The sequence below is a fragment of the Scardinius erythrophthalmus genome, assembly GCF_964197995.2.
Source record: "Scardinius erythrophthalmus genome assembly, chromosome: 19".
Taxonomy (NCBI): Eukaryota; Metazoa; Chordata; class Actinopteri; order Cypriniformes; family Leuciscidae; genus Scardinius; species Scardinius erythrophthalmus.
Window position 1 is genome coordinate 20,773,740 of NC_138239.1, and position 14,426 is coordinate 20,788,165.

Consider the following 14,426-nt stretch of genomic DNA (forward strand, 5'->3'; position numbering starts at 1 on the left):
ATTGTGTTGCAGCAGATCACATCAAACAATTATAACCCATAGTACACTAATCACAATAAGTCATTACCTTCTCTATAAGCTCTTGTTTGCATTCATTTTCCTTCTTGGAGTATTTATTTGCATTAAATTAGGGGTAAGCCTGCAGCACATTTGTGTAAACACTACATTGTAGACTACTTACAATGCAGGGGTCCATATGTTCTGATCTTTAACATGCTCTGAACAAAACAAATATTTGTTTAATTGGGCATCATTAAGACTATCTCTTACAGCTGTTCTTTAAGCATGCAGGGTAATTAGTTCTTATTTGTCAGAACTGAAACAAACTAATTTAAAATCTTATTATACAGTAGCCTTAGATGAAAATAAATAAATACAGCATAGTTATTGGAATGCACTGGCTTGAACAAAAATCTATATGATTAAAAGATAAAAAAGAGAAAAAATGTAAAGATAAAAAGCAAAACTATATGAATTATTATATTTAATCTGTTAGAATAACACTGGTTTCCATCTATTGTTAATGACCATTCTCTTTTCTCAGAACTAAAGTACTTTTCATAAATGTCGGATTGGTGCAAGTTGTCACACATTTTAAATGTTATCCGTTATAGCTAATACTTGTTGGCAAAAAACAATTGTACAAAATATTTAGTCATTTCCCTTTTTACATGTTGTTTACATTCTGTTTGATTAATCATTCTGTATTTCATAACTAATTTCTAAGTTTGCTGAAAAGTCTTTAATGCCATTTTAACCACATACGGCGTGATAACATGCCCCACAGAGGTCAGTGTTTGTGAAACTGTTTTTTTTTTTTTTTTTTTTAGGGTACAAATGATAACAAGTGAAATTTTAAATATTGATTTTACTTGATTAGGCAGAAATTGACCTTCAAACAATAATCCTAATCTGAAAAATATTGTGTCCCCTATAGGCTAAATGCTGTAGAGCAAGTGCTAGTAAGAAATGTAGCCAACTTTTATCATAACTTTGCAAGGATGTTTTTGCTATTGTAAAAGCTAGTATTGTCTTTCTTGCAGACAATTCTCTTCACCAGTTCTGTGCAGTTTGGTGCGGTCTGAATGGCGCTTATAAATGAACGCTCTGCCACCTGCTGGTGCGTCACTGACACTCTAGCCAATCACGCTCACGCGCCGGGAGAAGCCTTCCTCTCGTGCGCTCTGGGAGATCCAGTGGCCTGGCAATTAGTGACCAGAGCGATACGGGGAAACGATACACAAATATCCGGACGGCCGAGGACAAGCCGTGCATTTCTGGAGAGGAGCCATGCGCTTTTAGTGGATCTACCAAAAAGCAGAGGACTGAAAAGAACAAGTTATTTCCACTGAGCATCTTTACCTTTCAGTGAACTCCAGCTTGTAAGGTAAGCAGTGGTCATAACGTCAAGAATTACATTAAATTAGTAGCGTATTGTATTAATCAATTAAAATGCATGCATAGTAAAGCATATTAATACTATACATGCATTGTAAAGATATTTTGTAGTTTCAGAATTGTTTCTGTATTTACAAAATTTAGTTAAATTCATTGTTAGACTGTATTCTTGCAATTTATTGAATACATTTTATTATATAAACAATATACTGAATTTGATTTGGCTTTTTCCTCATTTACAAAAACAGTGCTGAACCGTAGCGTCACTATTGCAAGCTATTTACATTTCTCAGTAGTGCGACTTAGCGTCAATAGTTTTTAAATTACGAAGCTTTTCAGTTAAAAACTATTTTATTGATTAATTAGCGGGTTGCGTTGACAAACACTAAAATGTTTCGCTGGAAATATTACACGAATCAAATCACGATCTGTTTGCTGTCGGCTGTTTGGAATCAGGATTAGCGATGCCCTGAATCTTTGGAATCGGTTCTCTCCAATGAATCAATCAAATTGGTTTCCAAAATCGGTCTGAATCATTTGGACGGCTCACTCGCGCACTGAACCGTTTGGCAATATTTTATTGAACACAGAAGAACGTGACTGCTAAATAAATCAGATATTTGCCTACAGGTCATTGAAATCAAACCTGCAAACGCATCCTTTTGCAGCGATATTAACACCTTCAATGCACACGTCAACGACTCTACTGCAGGTAAATACATTTTCCAAACGAACACAAAAGCACTGAAACTAGCAAAAAGAACCATTGCATTACATTTTATTAAGTACATTGGTACTTTAAATACGAATAGTTAACCTGGCTATAAGTTTAATATTCTGACACCATCACTGCATTGTGGAGTTTTTTGTAGTTGTTGGGATATTTCAAATGTATAAAAATACGAAGTAATTATAGTAATATCTTTGAGCTTGCCCAACACTGTGCAAAACCATTTTAGAATTTGATTGATGCACGTCGCTTCTTTCGTTATTTTAAATCTTTTAACCTATGTAGTTGAATTGTTTTGACATTTTGTTCGTTTTATTGTCGTTTGCCTTGTGACCAGGGCACGCGCAACTGTTGATGTACGATCTCGCGGGGGAGTCGTGATGAGTGATGTGTTATAACTCGTGCCAGACGTTTCCATCCGCACATGATTTGTTTGTTTCTGGAAATCCGAAAGCGTGAAAGGGATAACTATAATAGCTCTGAAACCTCCCTTAAATGCTGAAAGTTCGCACGCGCCTTTGCGCACAGGGTCGCGAGCTTTTAGAAGATGAAACTGATGGAAACGGAGGGCGGGGGTGCAGTGAAGGAATGTTCTGTCATAATGAGATGTCGGTCAATGCATACTCCCTTTAGTATAGAGGACAGTCAGTCTGCACTCTCCATTTTGGATAAGGTAAATATATTGAACTTCATGTGATTCATGTTCTATGAATATTTGTTCATGACTTTGATCTTCACTGTTTTTCTGGATAACTTTTTTTTAGTGTAGCATTTGTAAAGCAGCCTTATTTCTGTAAGTCTATTCAAAGTCTGCAGCCTTTATGTTGTATGTATACAGTCATACGTACGTATACGGTATAGACATACATTGTCTTGCAAGTCTTGGCTACGAAACAAGCTACTGAACATTGCCATGTTTTTTTAAGCAGAATTTTTTTTATTTAACAAGTTGACCAGTGACCATTGTAGGGGCATGTTGTCACTCTCTGGGTTCAGGTCACAATAGGAGCCCGCCATATTGATCCATCCACCCATCCACAGTGATAAATAAATATAAATATATAAATATACAGTGTATATATATAAATAAATAAATAAATATATATATATATATTTATTATTATACACACACATACATATACTGTATACACACACACACACACACACACACATATATATAAAAAAATTGTAGCTCAAATCTCAAAAGGTAACATACACAACCATTAAACCATTGTTTTTCCCTACATCAGTGGTTCCCAACCCTGTCCTGAAGGCCCCCCAACACTGCACGTTTTCTTTGTCTCCCTACTCAAACACACCTGATGCAACTCATCAGCTCATTATCACATGGGTTAATTGAGCTGATGAGTTGAATCAGGTGTGTTTGATTAGGGAGACAAAGAAAATGTGTAGTGTTGGGGGGCCTTCAGGACAGGGTTGGGAACCACTGCCCCTACATAATGTGTAATCAATAAACTGTATGAAATGACAGCATATAAAACACATTTAGCAACTTTCCCTATGACATTTATGGAAAAATCCCCAGTGTGACAAACTAGCCCCGGTCTGTCCTAAATATAATATAGATGCCTGGCATTATTTATGTAAGGCAATTACTTTTGACATTGTTTTGTAGAAAAGCCTTTCATTCAATAATGCAAAGGCCAATAACCATTGCGCACAAAATGTTTTATGCATTTTGACTCGGCCAGTGCTTTTAACTCACAGTTGTCCATGGACAGACAGTATGCTCATGTCAAATAGTGATAAGAGCGCCTCATGTTTAATGTATTGGGTCTTATCTGTGCTGTTCGGCCTTTAACAGTGTGGAAACAGCAGCAAAGAACATAGTGTCCATTCCTGTCTTTGGGAAAAGAGTTTCAGATTGTGTGTGTCTATGTCTGCATGAGAGAACTATAGCTAGGGGATCAGATTAAAGGAAGAAGCGAAGAGAGATTCCGTGGAGTGTGTAATGCCCTTATATGAAAGGATTTAAAACACCTCCAAAGAAGTGAAGTGATCCTTGAAAAATTAGGCCGACCTGTCTTTCGGAGTCTATTTCTCCTCATTCTTTCTCTTTCATTGTACTTTCCCTGTCCCTCCTCAGTCTCATGCCTCCACATATGCTCTTCCCTGTCTGTCACTTTCTCTCTCACACTCACACAAATGCTGCACAATATGCTTTCACAGTCATGTGAGTCCCTGTGTTAGATTTGACTGACACATGCAAAATAAATATAATGTTGTGACAAATATCTATCCATCTACCCACCTGTCTTACCTGTCTGTCGGTCTGTAAATGTTTCTGAAACCGAGTTAGACGTAACACAGGAAGAACAAACAAACCTTGTCTTTCCACTTGTCAGTCACGCCTCATTAACTTGTTATCATTAGGCAACCATCATTTTAAAATGATTTAGTAATGGCTGTATGCTTCACCAGCCTGCTAAGGTTATTAAAAGATACAGCTCTGAAAGTACATCACGCCTGGTCAGAGTTGGGTGTCCTGATTGTTTTTTATTTGTCTAGAGGGGTGTCAAAATTCTTGTCAACGCCACAGTGCTAAAATTATTTTAAGATCAAAATATTACTGATTAACTTTATGTGTTGATTTCATGATTATGTTAGTACAATGCCATTATCCTTCATGAAAGTCTTCTGGCTGAATGAAGTAAATTAATGGATTAAGCTAATCAAGGTGTAACAAGGCCATCCAGGGTCACTTTGATGTGCAATAAATCAAAAGTGAACACATTTCATTGGTATTCCATGGTAGCAGTGTGTGTTTGGCCCGTCTTGGCTTCTGTAGTCTAAGTCTTCCCACACCTCCCCAATGTCAAATGGCTGAATGCGGTGCCTCAAGCAAACTCTGATGTGCTGGACTGCATGTCCTCTCCTTGGAATGTGATTAGATTTCTGTCATGCTTTAAAGGCATTTCCAAATATACGGGGATAATTATGTTTACAAAACCTTGTCCAGAGCATTGTTTGGGTGGTTGACAGAATTACGGATCTATCTATACTGAATGTTGCCTCTGGCTGTTAATACTAGTGCTGATACTGTATATAGCCTGAAGGCTATATGAAAATGTTGGTGGGTTTGTAGTCTATCACTCACTATAGTACCTGGTGTGCTTTAATGATCAGATCCATCTGTTAAAGGGGTGGTTGATTATGATTTCACCTTTCTAACTTTAGTTAGTGTGTAATGTTGCTGTTTGAGCATAAACAACATCTGCAAAGTGACAACGCTCAAAGTTCAAAGCAAAGAAAGATATTTGCTTTTAAAGAAATCATTTTTTAAGGACTACAACAAATGGCTGGTAGGGACTACACGACATTCCTCCCGGGTTAGTGACATCACAAACCCTATAATTTACATAAACCCTTCCCCCTGGAACACGCAGTGTGAGAAAGAGTTGTTATAGTAGAGCACATTTGGGAGTCAACAGAGACTTATTTGACATATTGTAAAATTATACCACCCCTTTAAATATCCAAAGCATCTGGACTGACTCACCTTTGGTTTCGAACTTTTGATGCTACCCTGCAGCGCTATGTTTACTGTTACATAACTTTTAATATAGGTAATTCTCTTTATCATTTATAATGGATCATTGCACATGGAAACAAGCACATTAGTCACAAGCCTGTTTCCTTTTCAACTCCCCCATGTAAACGATTCCCCAGAATATGCTGGAGTTCACTGCTTTAAACAGGCTGCTCATTAATAAGCGACTAGATTTTTTTTTTTTTTTTGATGTATTGATATAATTTAGTCTTCTGAGATAGTCATCTCTGTTTTTAATTGCTTAATAGAACTTTGGATTCACTTTGGTTGGACTTTTTGATTAAATGGTGGTGCAGTGTACAAATCTGAAGAAATTACGCTAAGGAGGTTTTAATATATCTTCCACCTGTGTCACCAAATATTTTTGAGTTCTCATTGCAAGGAAGTTGAGTTTTACATTGTCTAGCTTTCTCCAGACACTGTTTAATGAGTTTGGACTTGCACTTTGAATGGTTGAACCTGGCTGTACTAATCTGTCGCTTATGGTGGCGCTGAGGCAGTAACTCTGACACAATCCCCATTAGCACTCTGGATTGCTGGTTTATAATCCCTCTTATTAAGTGTTCTTCTGACAAATGTAATCCAGACGTGATCCAGGAGCATTGTGACTCCCACCCAACAGTAGCTTTTCGTCTCTAAGCTGATTTACTTCTATACGAAGTGGTTGTGGACTCTGAATTTAGTTAGCTCAATAAATAAAGGTTATGATTTCATTTAAAGTTACAGTAATACAGCATTGAAGGATAGCAAAGTGAAAAGCAAAGTGGCTTCAGAATTCATCTCTAATGTTTTTGAATCTCTTGAGGTTTTCTAACACAAGTGGCCACATTGACACAAAAGCTATCAATCAGGGCTGTCAATCAAGCTGATTCTGCAGACACAATGATTGACCTCCTGTGGGCTTGTTGTTTATGGGGTGGGTGGGGGGGGGCTTCCTTTAGTCTGTTATTGGTCTTAGATGAACACCCCTTTAAAAGCTGCTTTAGTAACTGATTTTCACTTGTTTTGCGGTTAGGGGTGCCACACTGTCTATTATTGATGCAAATAATAATTAAGTAGAGCGCTCCCTTTATAATCACCAAAGCTGTCAATGACTTCAGTTCAGTGGGAGCACACCCTTGCAAAAACTCCCGTTTTAATCAGTAAATCTGTCTATGCTACAGAGCTGCTCGATTCTGGATTAATTGAGAATCACAACGATTTTTTTATGTCAAACAGAGATCACGATTCTGAACAGACAACTAAACAAAATAACGTAATTTACTAGAGGTTCTGACAAAATGATAATTGCTGCTGTCTTCAACGTACCTTCTGATGTTCATTTGTGTTTATTTACTATTAACTAGTAGTAAAGATGATCGGTTCATGTGCCGCTTGAATTGAGGCACTACAGCGATCTTTCACGTCAAATTTAAGAGTGCCAAAACTGTATTGTTTGAATTTTGTTATAAAATTGACAGAATTTGAAAGCCGGGACTTTGTTTCATATCAAAAGTAACTTGCTCTGTCGGTGTCAGTGTCCTCTTTGCTTCGCAGTTTTTCACTGCATGTGGCGTAAGAGTGTGAGAACAGTGTCAATTGCGTGAGGTATTCGCAAGCGAGAAAAGCTCTGGCGTTTTGAGCTGTATTAAGTGGATTCTGACTAACTTGAATGACTCTGATTGACAGTTGCGTTTACGTGTTCAACAGATTTGACTGTAACTGGCTTCATTGCTAATGCGCAACACTTAAAAAAAAAAAAACGAATTGTAAATAGAATCCTTTGGCATACTCAACAGAACGCTCAAACAAATACACAACGGTACTGCTGAAAAGCTCATTACTTTTGTCAACACTAATTTATTTGTTGTTTTAATTTTGCGCTGGCCATAATGGCCGCAGTGATCTTGAACACATACTGATGCCTAGTGGTGATGATGCAGCATCATGCAAAGACAAAAGCTTTCATTTACCATTGCCACTGTAGAAATGCTTTTATGCATGCTCGTCCATGACTCATTTAGTCTGTAAAAGTAGGCTTACATGATATTTACATGTCAGCCCCCATCTGTCAACCAACTGTGTGTCAGATATTGTTAGGCTATTAACTGCAGTCTCCTTCTCATATGATAATCTTACATGATTTTTTTTTTTTTTTTTCAAAAGTTTGGTTAATTTCTTCATATGAAAAACATTTTAATAAGCAACATTTGCTTTTTAATAAGCAAACATTATTGAGAGCAACATTATCCAAACCACAGAAAAAAATACTTAAAATACCACAATAGCCCACCACAGAAAAAGTCCAGCTTGATCATTGTTCTCCCACGAAGAGAGTTGCTAGGGCCATTAACATATTGAACAGCAGGGCTGTCAAAAGTCATCCATTGTAAGACCGACAATCGATGGAAAAATTGGTTAGTAAGCTGCTTGCCTTATAGGACTAGAACCCCCAAGTATGAGTTGAAATTCAGAAGCCTCCAAAAACGCAAACAAAGCAAAGTGAGACAAGGTCTGTATTGTCAATTATATATATGCTGTAATTACATCAGACATCTCAACTCAGTCGCCATTCTGCAGCTGGGGAATTATTTACAACTTCCTTTCAAATAAACCTGCAACGAAATGCACTCACTCTAAATAGAACCCCTCAGCATCAGGCTAAAATATACTTTCGACGTATGTCTTAAGTAACTCATGTCTTTTTAGGCTGAATCCTGCATGACAGAGGCGGACCAGCCAACACTGAAATTAAGAGGAAATTGACAGATTTTGCTTCTAATATATTATTTACTCTTCAGTCTGTAGTGTTATATCCCTGAGGGCTCCCAGATGTGAATCGAGCTTTGTAAGCAAACTGACAGAGAAAGTCGCCTCTCTCTCTGTGCGAGGCTGTGAGGTGGAGGAACACACTAGAAAGCATGAAAGCCTTTCGCCAAGATGGCCTCCACGGGGGACCCTTGGGGGAAAATGCCTAGTGAATAAAGGAATGAACATTGACAAGGTGTCTTTCCTGCGAACTGGAAGAGTTTTGTGGAGGTCTAACCTATCTCAATTGATGTCACCCCTGAATACTTATCACTAGGTTGCTCCTTTTTTTGGGAAAATGTTACATTGACATGTTTTTCTTGTACTATTTTTTTTTAACACTTACATTCTTGGTTGTTTGTATTCTTGAACTCCTGTTGCTTGTGTTGGATCCTGCTCAGACTTTTTGTTCTTTTTTTTTTTTTTTATCCCCACCAATTCTATGGTCTCCGTCAAACTTGTAGTTTTTTTGTGGTTAAACCTCAAAAACAGTTGGTCCTACTGTTTAATCAGGTTAAAAGCTTTATCAAACAGATATGGCAAGTCTTTGCTATAGCTATATTAATGTTACACCTGTTGAACTGGTTCTTCCTGGTACTATTGAAATTTTAGATGTATGTATATTGCTATTGTATGTTAAAGTTGTTAATAGTCAAGTAGAGAGGAGGATCCTCTGCCTCTGGAATTAATGCTCCTGCAAGGAATCATTTATTTATTTGCTCTCTCCACACGCGCACACTTTCTGTGTCCTCTCATCTTTCAGTGGTTAGTCTGTGGCTGCTCAGTAGAGTTTTGAAACCAGAGGTCACCTGGGAATCATCTGTGATTGGACCACACATGCCTTCTAGTCTCTTCTGATCATCAGGAGGATGTGTGTAGGAATACCTTATTGCCATACTACTCTTGCTATTTTTGCTGTAGTATGCATACTATGCATAGCTCTACAACAGAGCATGCTACGTGTGGGATACTGTATTTCACAATGCATGGAACAAATGAACCAGAAGTAATGTGATTTTTAACTAACTAATTAACTAAATAATTTATTGCAAGAAAATGTTTTCATTATATTATAGAAGATTACCCATGCCCAAATTTGTTTGAGAGATTTAAGTGTAAAATTGATCTATTAAAAAAAAAACTGTCTTCCATGTCACAGCTCAGGGTAGTCAATAATAAAAGACTTTGCCTTATAAAAAATTAAATTAAAAATAAAAATCCCATTTTTCTGAAGGGAAAAGTGGACACTTGAACTGAGTTTATGTGATGACAGTATAGCATACTACTGTTTAAACTGTCTTTAGCACAGTATGCAGTAAACAGCAGTATTCTGTTCGGAACGCATGGACTCCTCTCTTTGTCCGTTTCCCATTCTTTTAATTTTTAAATGTGTTTGCTGTTTACGTGATGATTTCTTTTGTTCTTTCCTTCCTTTCACCCCCTTCTGTGATCATAATTACGCTTTTGGGATTCACATGTAGCAGCCAGAAGACAGAGTTATATTTGATTCTGTTCATTAACTTTTAATTATTTGTCATAATTTATTTATATTTAGTTTTTTTGTATTGTATTGGAGATTGGTAGCATTTTTTAATATGTCAATATTTAAGCCTTTAAGCATTTTTGTGGTCAGGAGAGCAATTAACCTTTTTTTTCGTTGTCACTTTTTTTCTTGCAGCTTTGCATTGGGTGAAATGCAGCTCATATAAAATGCAGCTCATAAGGGATAGTGACCTTAGGTCTTCCATGGTTGATTTTTAACTTATAAGAAGCCATGATTTTAGAAAATGCAATTAAGACGAAACACTGCAGGTGAATAGGGTAAAATTTTAAAATAATAGATATCACCATGAAACTTCCTCAGTTGATTACTTACACAAGTATATAAAAAAAATGTATTACAAGTTTTAGAAATTTGTATGTTTAATTATGCAAATTAGGCATTATCTCATTAAATATGCACGATTTTGCATATATTTTCGGTAGATAGATCTGAACATATAATAAAGCCAGGTGTAAAATTCTTTTTTCATTTTGTTTACACACAAGATGAAAATAAAAACTCAGAGGGATTTCAGGATATATACTTTCATTACTTAGGAAATCAAAATATACTGTCCATACCCATAAAAAATAGATTTTCGCCATATTTTTTTGATTAAAATGTCACATAAATCAGACCAGGAATGATTTATTAACAAATCCCTCTGAAAATATCTTCAGAATACTGCTAAGTGTATAACTGGAAAGTTTGGTGTACACAGGTGCTACATAGGCTGAGATGTTTGTACTGGAGAATGACAAAAAAACGCAAAAAAATCATTTTGAGAAAACGGCAGTTAAAGATTTAAATAGCTCTAAATGAGAAATCGTCGTTAACTTTAAATCCCCCTTTGGACATTCACGATTGGTTACTAATAGAAAGGAAATGCCCATATTTGGGTTACATAGCTTTGTGCAGGAGACTTTACAATGATCCCGGTCATGACAGACTTCAGTAAACAGACGGAGCTCGGCGTGTCGCGTTTGAATGCAAACTTTCTGGTAAATTCGGGAGAAACTTACTGCCGCAAGTAAACAAAATGTAATAAAATAAACATCTTAATGTATATTTTCAATGTTTTCTTTATAGCAGCTTGAAAGAACACATACTGAAGGAGTAAACTTGCCCAAAATCTCAAAACTGACCACTGCATAAAAAATTTATGTTTTTGCCTGCCGTGTCTCGCCTTAATGCACCATAAATTATATTTAGGGATATTAAGAAAGAGATATTAAGAAAGTATGATGAGTCAGATCCTTCAATTTGGGAATATTCCAAAACCCTGTCTTTGTTATTTCCCAGGAAACATGTCCCAGGAAACACGGTGAATGCTCACTATTACACCATCATAATAGGATATCTGGATGGTTTGGATTCCATTTTCAGAATATTCTCTGGCTAGGTGATTTTCAGGGCTCAGGGACTCAAAACATGAAACGTCCTGGTTGCCTAGACACAGATTGATCTTTGCCCTGGATTATTCTGTCAAAAAGACTTTGAGAATTCAGAATGTTTTAATCCAAGAAAAGAGTTATTCTGTGTCCAGGGAACTGACTTGAACTGACCCTGTCTCACAGCTGAAATGATGGGCCTTTTAAGTGCATGCTTTCCATTGGCACAAATATCTTGCTTCTATTTCTTTTGTGCTAAAAAATATATGGTTATTATAATATGGTTATTTGCATACAGATTTAAAAAAAAAATACATTGAATACGTTCATTTAAAGTTAATGTTAAAAACTTCTAGTGATAAAATAAGACTAGCTTTTGCATTACATTTAATGCATTTAGTTTTAGTTTTTAGTGTTTAATTTTTACTTAGACAGTGGAGAATTATAGACTAATTTTAGAATTAATTAACACAAATGTCTAATTATAGAGTTAAATTCTGATTATGGAGCATCCGGTTTAGTTTTGACTTGAATCGGATACACTCAAAACCCAAACAGGCTCGAGTAAGTCTTTTTTTTTTCATGTGCGAATGAAAACATGGTAAATGAGATCAAAGAAAATCATTATTTCTGTATGGAGTTCTAGAACGTAAGATCTGTTATATTGGTTGAGATATCCAGAAACAGTTCATTTTTGATTTGTTCATACTGGATGTGGTTCACGTATAGGTATTTCCTCTGGACTATCTCCCTGCCACATCATTAGTGAAAGGTTTATTAAGGTCATTAAAACAAAAATTACTTTCAGTTAATCAATCTGGGCAAGTCTGCTCTCTCTCTCTCTCTCTCTCCGTGATCTTAGCGTTGGACTACAGTCTTAATCTTCACCTTAATGTATGCTGTGCCATTATTCGCCAACTCTTCTCCTCTCCTCCTACTCACTGAGATGAACAAACACGGAGTGATTGAAGGGTTTAGACATGATGTCTCCAAATCAACACAGATAATGTTGGCACAGTGGGAGTCTTCACCAATTCAAGACCATATATTTCACAGACCTTTGCAAACACCCCACACCTAAACCTTCTGCCCATTTAATTTACCCTCTGTTGTATAGTTTGTTACTCCATAGCATTTCTTGAGGTCATCAGTGGCCCTATTCAACTATTCCTATTTCAACTTCTGATTTATTTTTCAAAAGTCAGTTGCTGTTTCTCATCTGCACAAGTGATTGTCATAATGCGATGATGGAATGTAAAACACCATTTTTTTTACGATTAAACAACCTAAATTAAATTCAAATTAATTCACAAAAGATTTCGCAATTCATTGAGCCATTTATTTTCAATAATCGGAAAGCAAAACATCAGGATTTGCATACAGTCAAAACTGATTGTGAATTTGTTTTCTTGAATATAAATTGTACGATAACTTGCATGTGACCACAGTTGGGAAGTTAAACTCCTGGAAGATTGATTTTGATTAATACACATATTTGTAAATAAGATTTGCGAGTTTAAATTTACATTTGTTGTTTTATTCTTGATGAAATAAATCGTCTTTCAAAGTCGTGATGAAAGAAGTGCTAAAAATATGAGGATTAAGACATTGCCGTGTTATTACTCTTACCAGGTTATTCTTTGTACAGCAGAATAAAACTAGTAGACAACATTATTTCTTCAACCGTTCTCTTCACACAGTTCAACACTAAATAAATACATGTGATTGTTAAAAACCGAATAATTTATTGTAATTATATAATTCTGGCTATCTGTGAACCATCTTTGATCATTATTTGCTTTACATTTGGCTAACATCTTGAAAATGGGTTATTAACCATTTTTTCCCCGTTTTTTTTTTTTTTTTTGGACAATGAGGCACTATTTCAGCCCAATTTTCAAAACTGATTATATGTAATTCCAAAATAAATAAAGTGTGACTAAATGTTATTTGCCAGGTAATGAACCTCAGATCCAATGTGTGAAATGCATCGCTCAGCTCCAGAGCGCTGCTAACTAAGCTATAAACTTGCTTTAGTGGACAGACACATACACTGCCTCAGCTAATGTGCTGTAAGTTCATTCTGGTTACATCAACTCCCTCATGACCCCACGCACCTCTCAGAGTGGGCTCGGAGGGAACCGCAGGCCGATTCATCTGTCCAAAAGAAGAATGAGTGGTCAGTTTTTGCTGTTGATGCTGGATACCATGACCAGGGCATCTGTGACTTACATTTCAGCGTGTTTTATGAATGTCACTTTATTTGAGGCAAGACTCTTAGGTCAGTCTTTCCACTTAATCTCTTTCCCTCTCTTTCTCTCTCCAGCTTCCTTCCTCCCTCCCTTTCCCCCCTTATGATTTTCCCCAGTTTGCAATGAGTTTGATGTTATGTCTGGCAGAAGACTGCATAAATTCATTTTCCACCATCACAAGCTTGCTGAGTGCTTATGCAGGAGTTAATGAGCCATTCATTTAGTGCTGTCTCCAGCAGACCACAACCATCTAGAGCAAATTAGACTTTCGTTCTGCTTCAAGACGACGCAAGGAAAACACAACACAAAGATTTAGTCTAGGCCTCGGTGGAGGGTTCGAGCAAGCAGAGTTAGCATGAAAAATATGGGGCAAAAAACCCAAAGATTAAGCTTTTTTTTTTATGCAACTTTTATGCAATTTAACATAATTATTACACTACTGTGACTTTGAAGGCTTGTTTCAAGCAACCAAATAAAGCAAAAAGCCCCGCGAAGCCGTGATTTAACTAATGGGTTAGTTAAATCACGCTCCGCGTCGTGCCTAACAACGCCCCTTAGCTGTTCTAAATTCACTGTAAAACACGGCTTCAAGGGGCTTATTGCCTTTATAAAACGGTTACTCCATAAAAATATTCATTTTAATATTTATTTTATTCATAAAATAAACATCAGCAACAAAAATTATAACGTTATAACACATTTATTCCTCCGCCAAGCAATGTAGTTCCAAAGAGGTTGCCAAGCAACACATGCA

At 36.5% G+C, this 14,426-nt stretch overlaps 1 protein-coding gene across 3 annotated transcripts in view; it reads left to right on the forward strand.

The window, feature by feature from the left end:
* Positions 1–1,122: 1,122 nt before the first annotated feature.
* chrm3a (cholinergic receptor, muscarinic 3a) overlaps positions 1,123–14,426 on the forward strand; it is a 102,469-nt gene continuing 89,165 nt past the window's right edge. The window contains exons 1-2 of one of the 3 annotated variants that reach the window (XM_081393880.1): positions 1,218–1,387; positions 2,029–2,110. The gene's annotated coding sequence lies outside the window, so the exon portion shown is untranslated. Of the gene's footprint in view, positions 1,388–2,028; positions 2,111–14,426 lie in introns of all 3 variants that reach the window. The other 2 variants (XM_081393879.1, XM_081393878.1) reach the window with 2 other exon arrangements.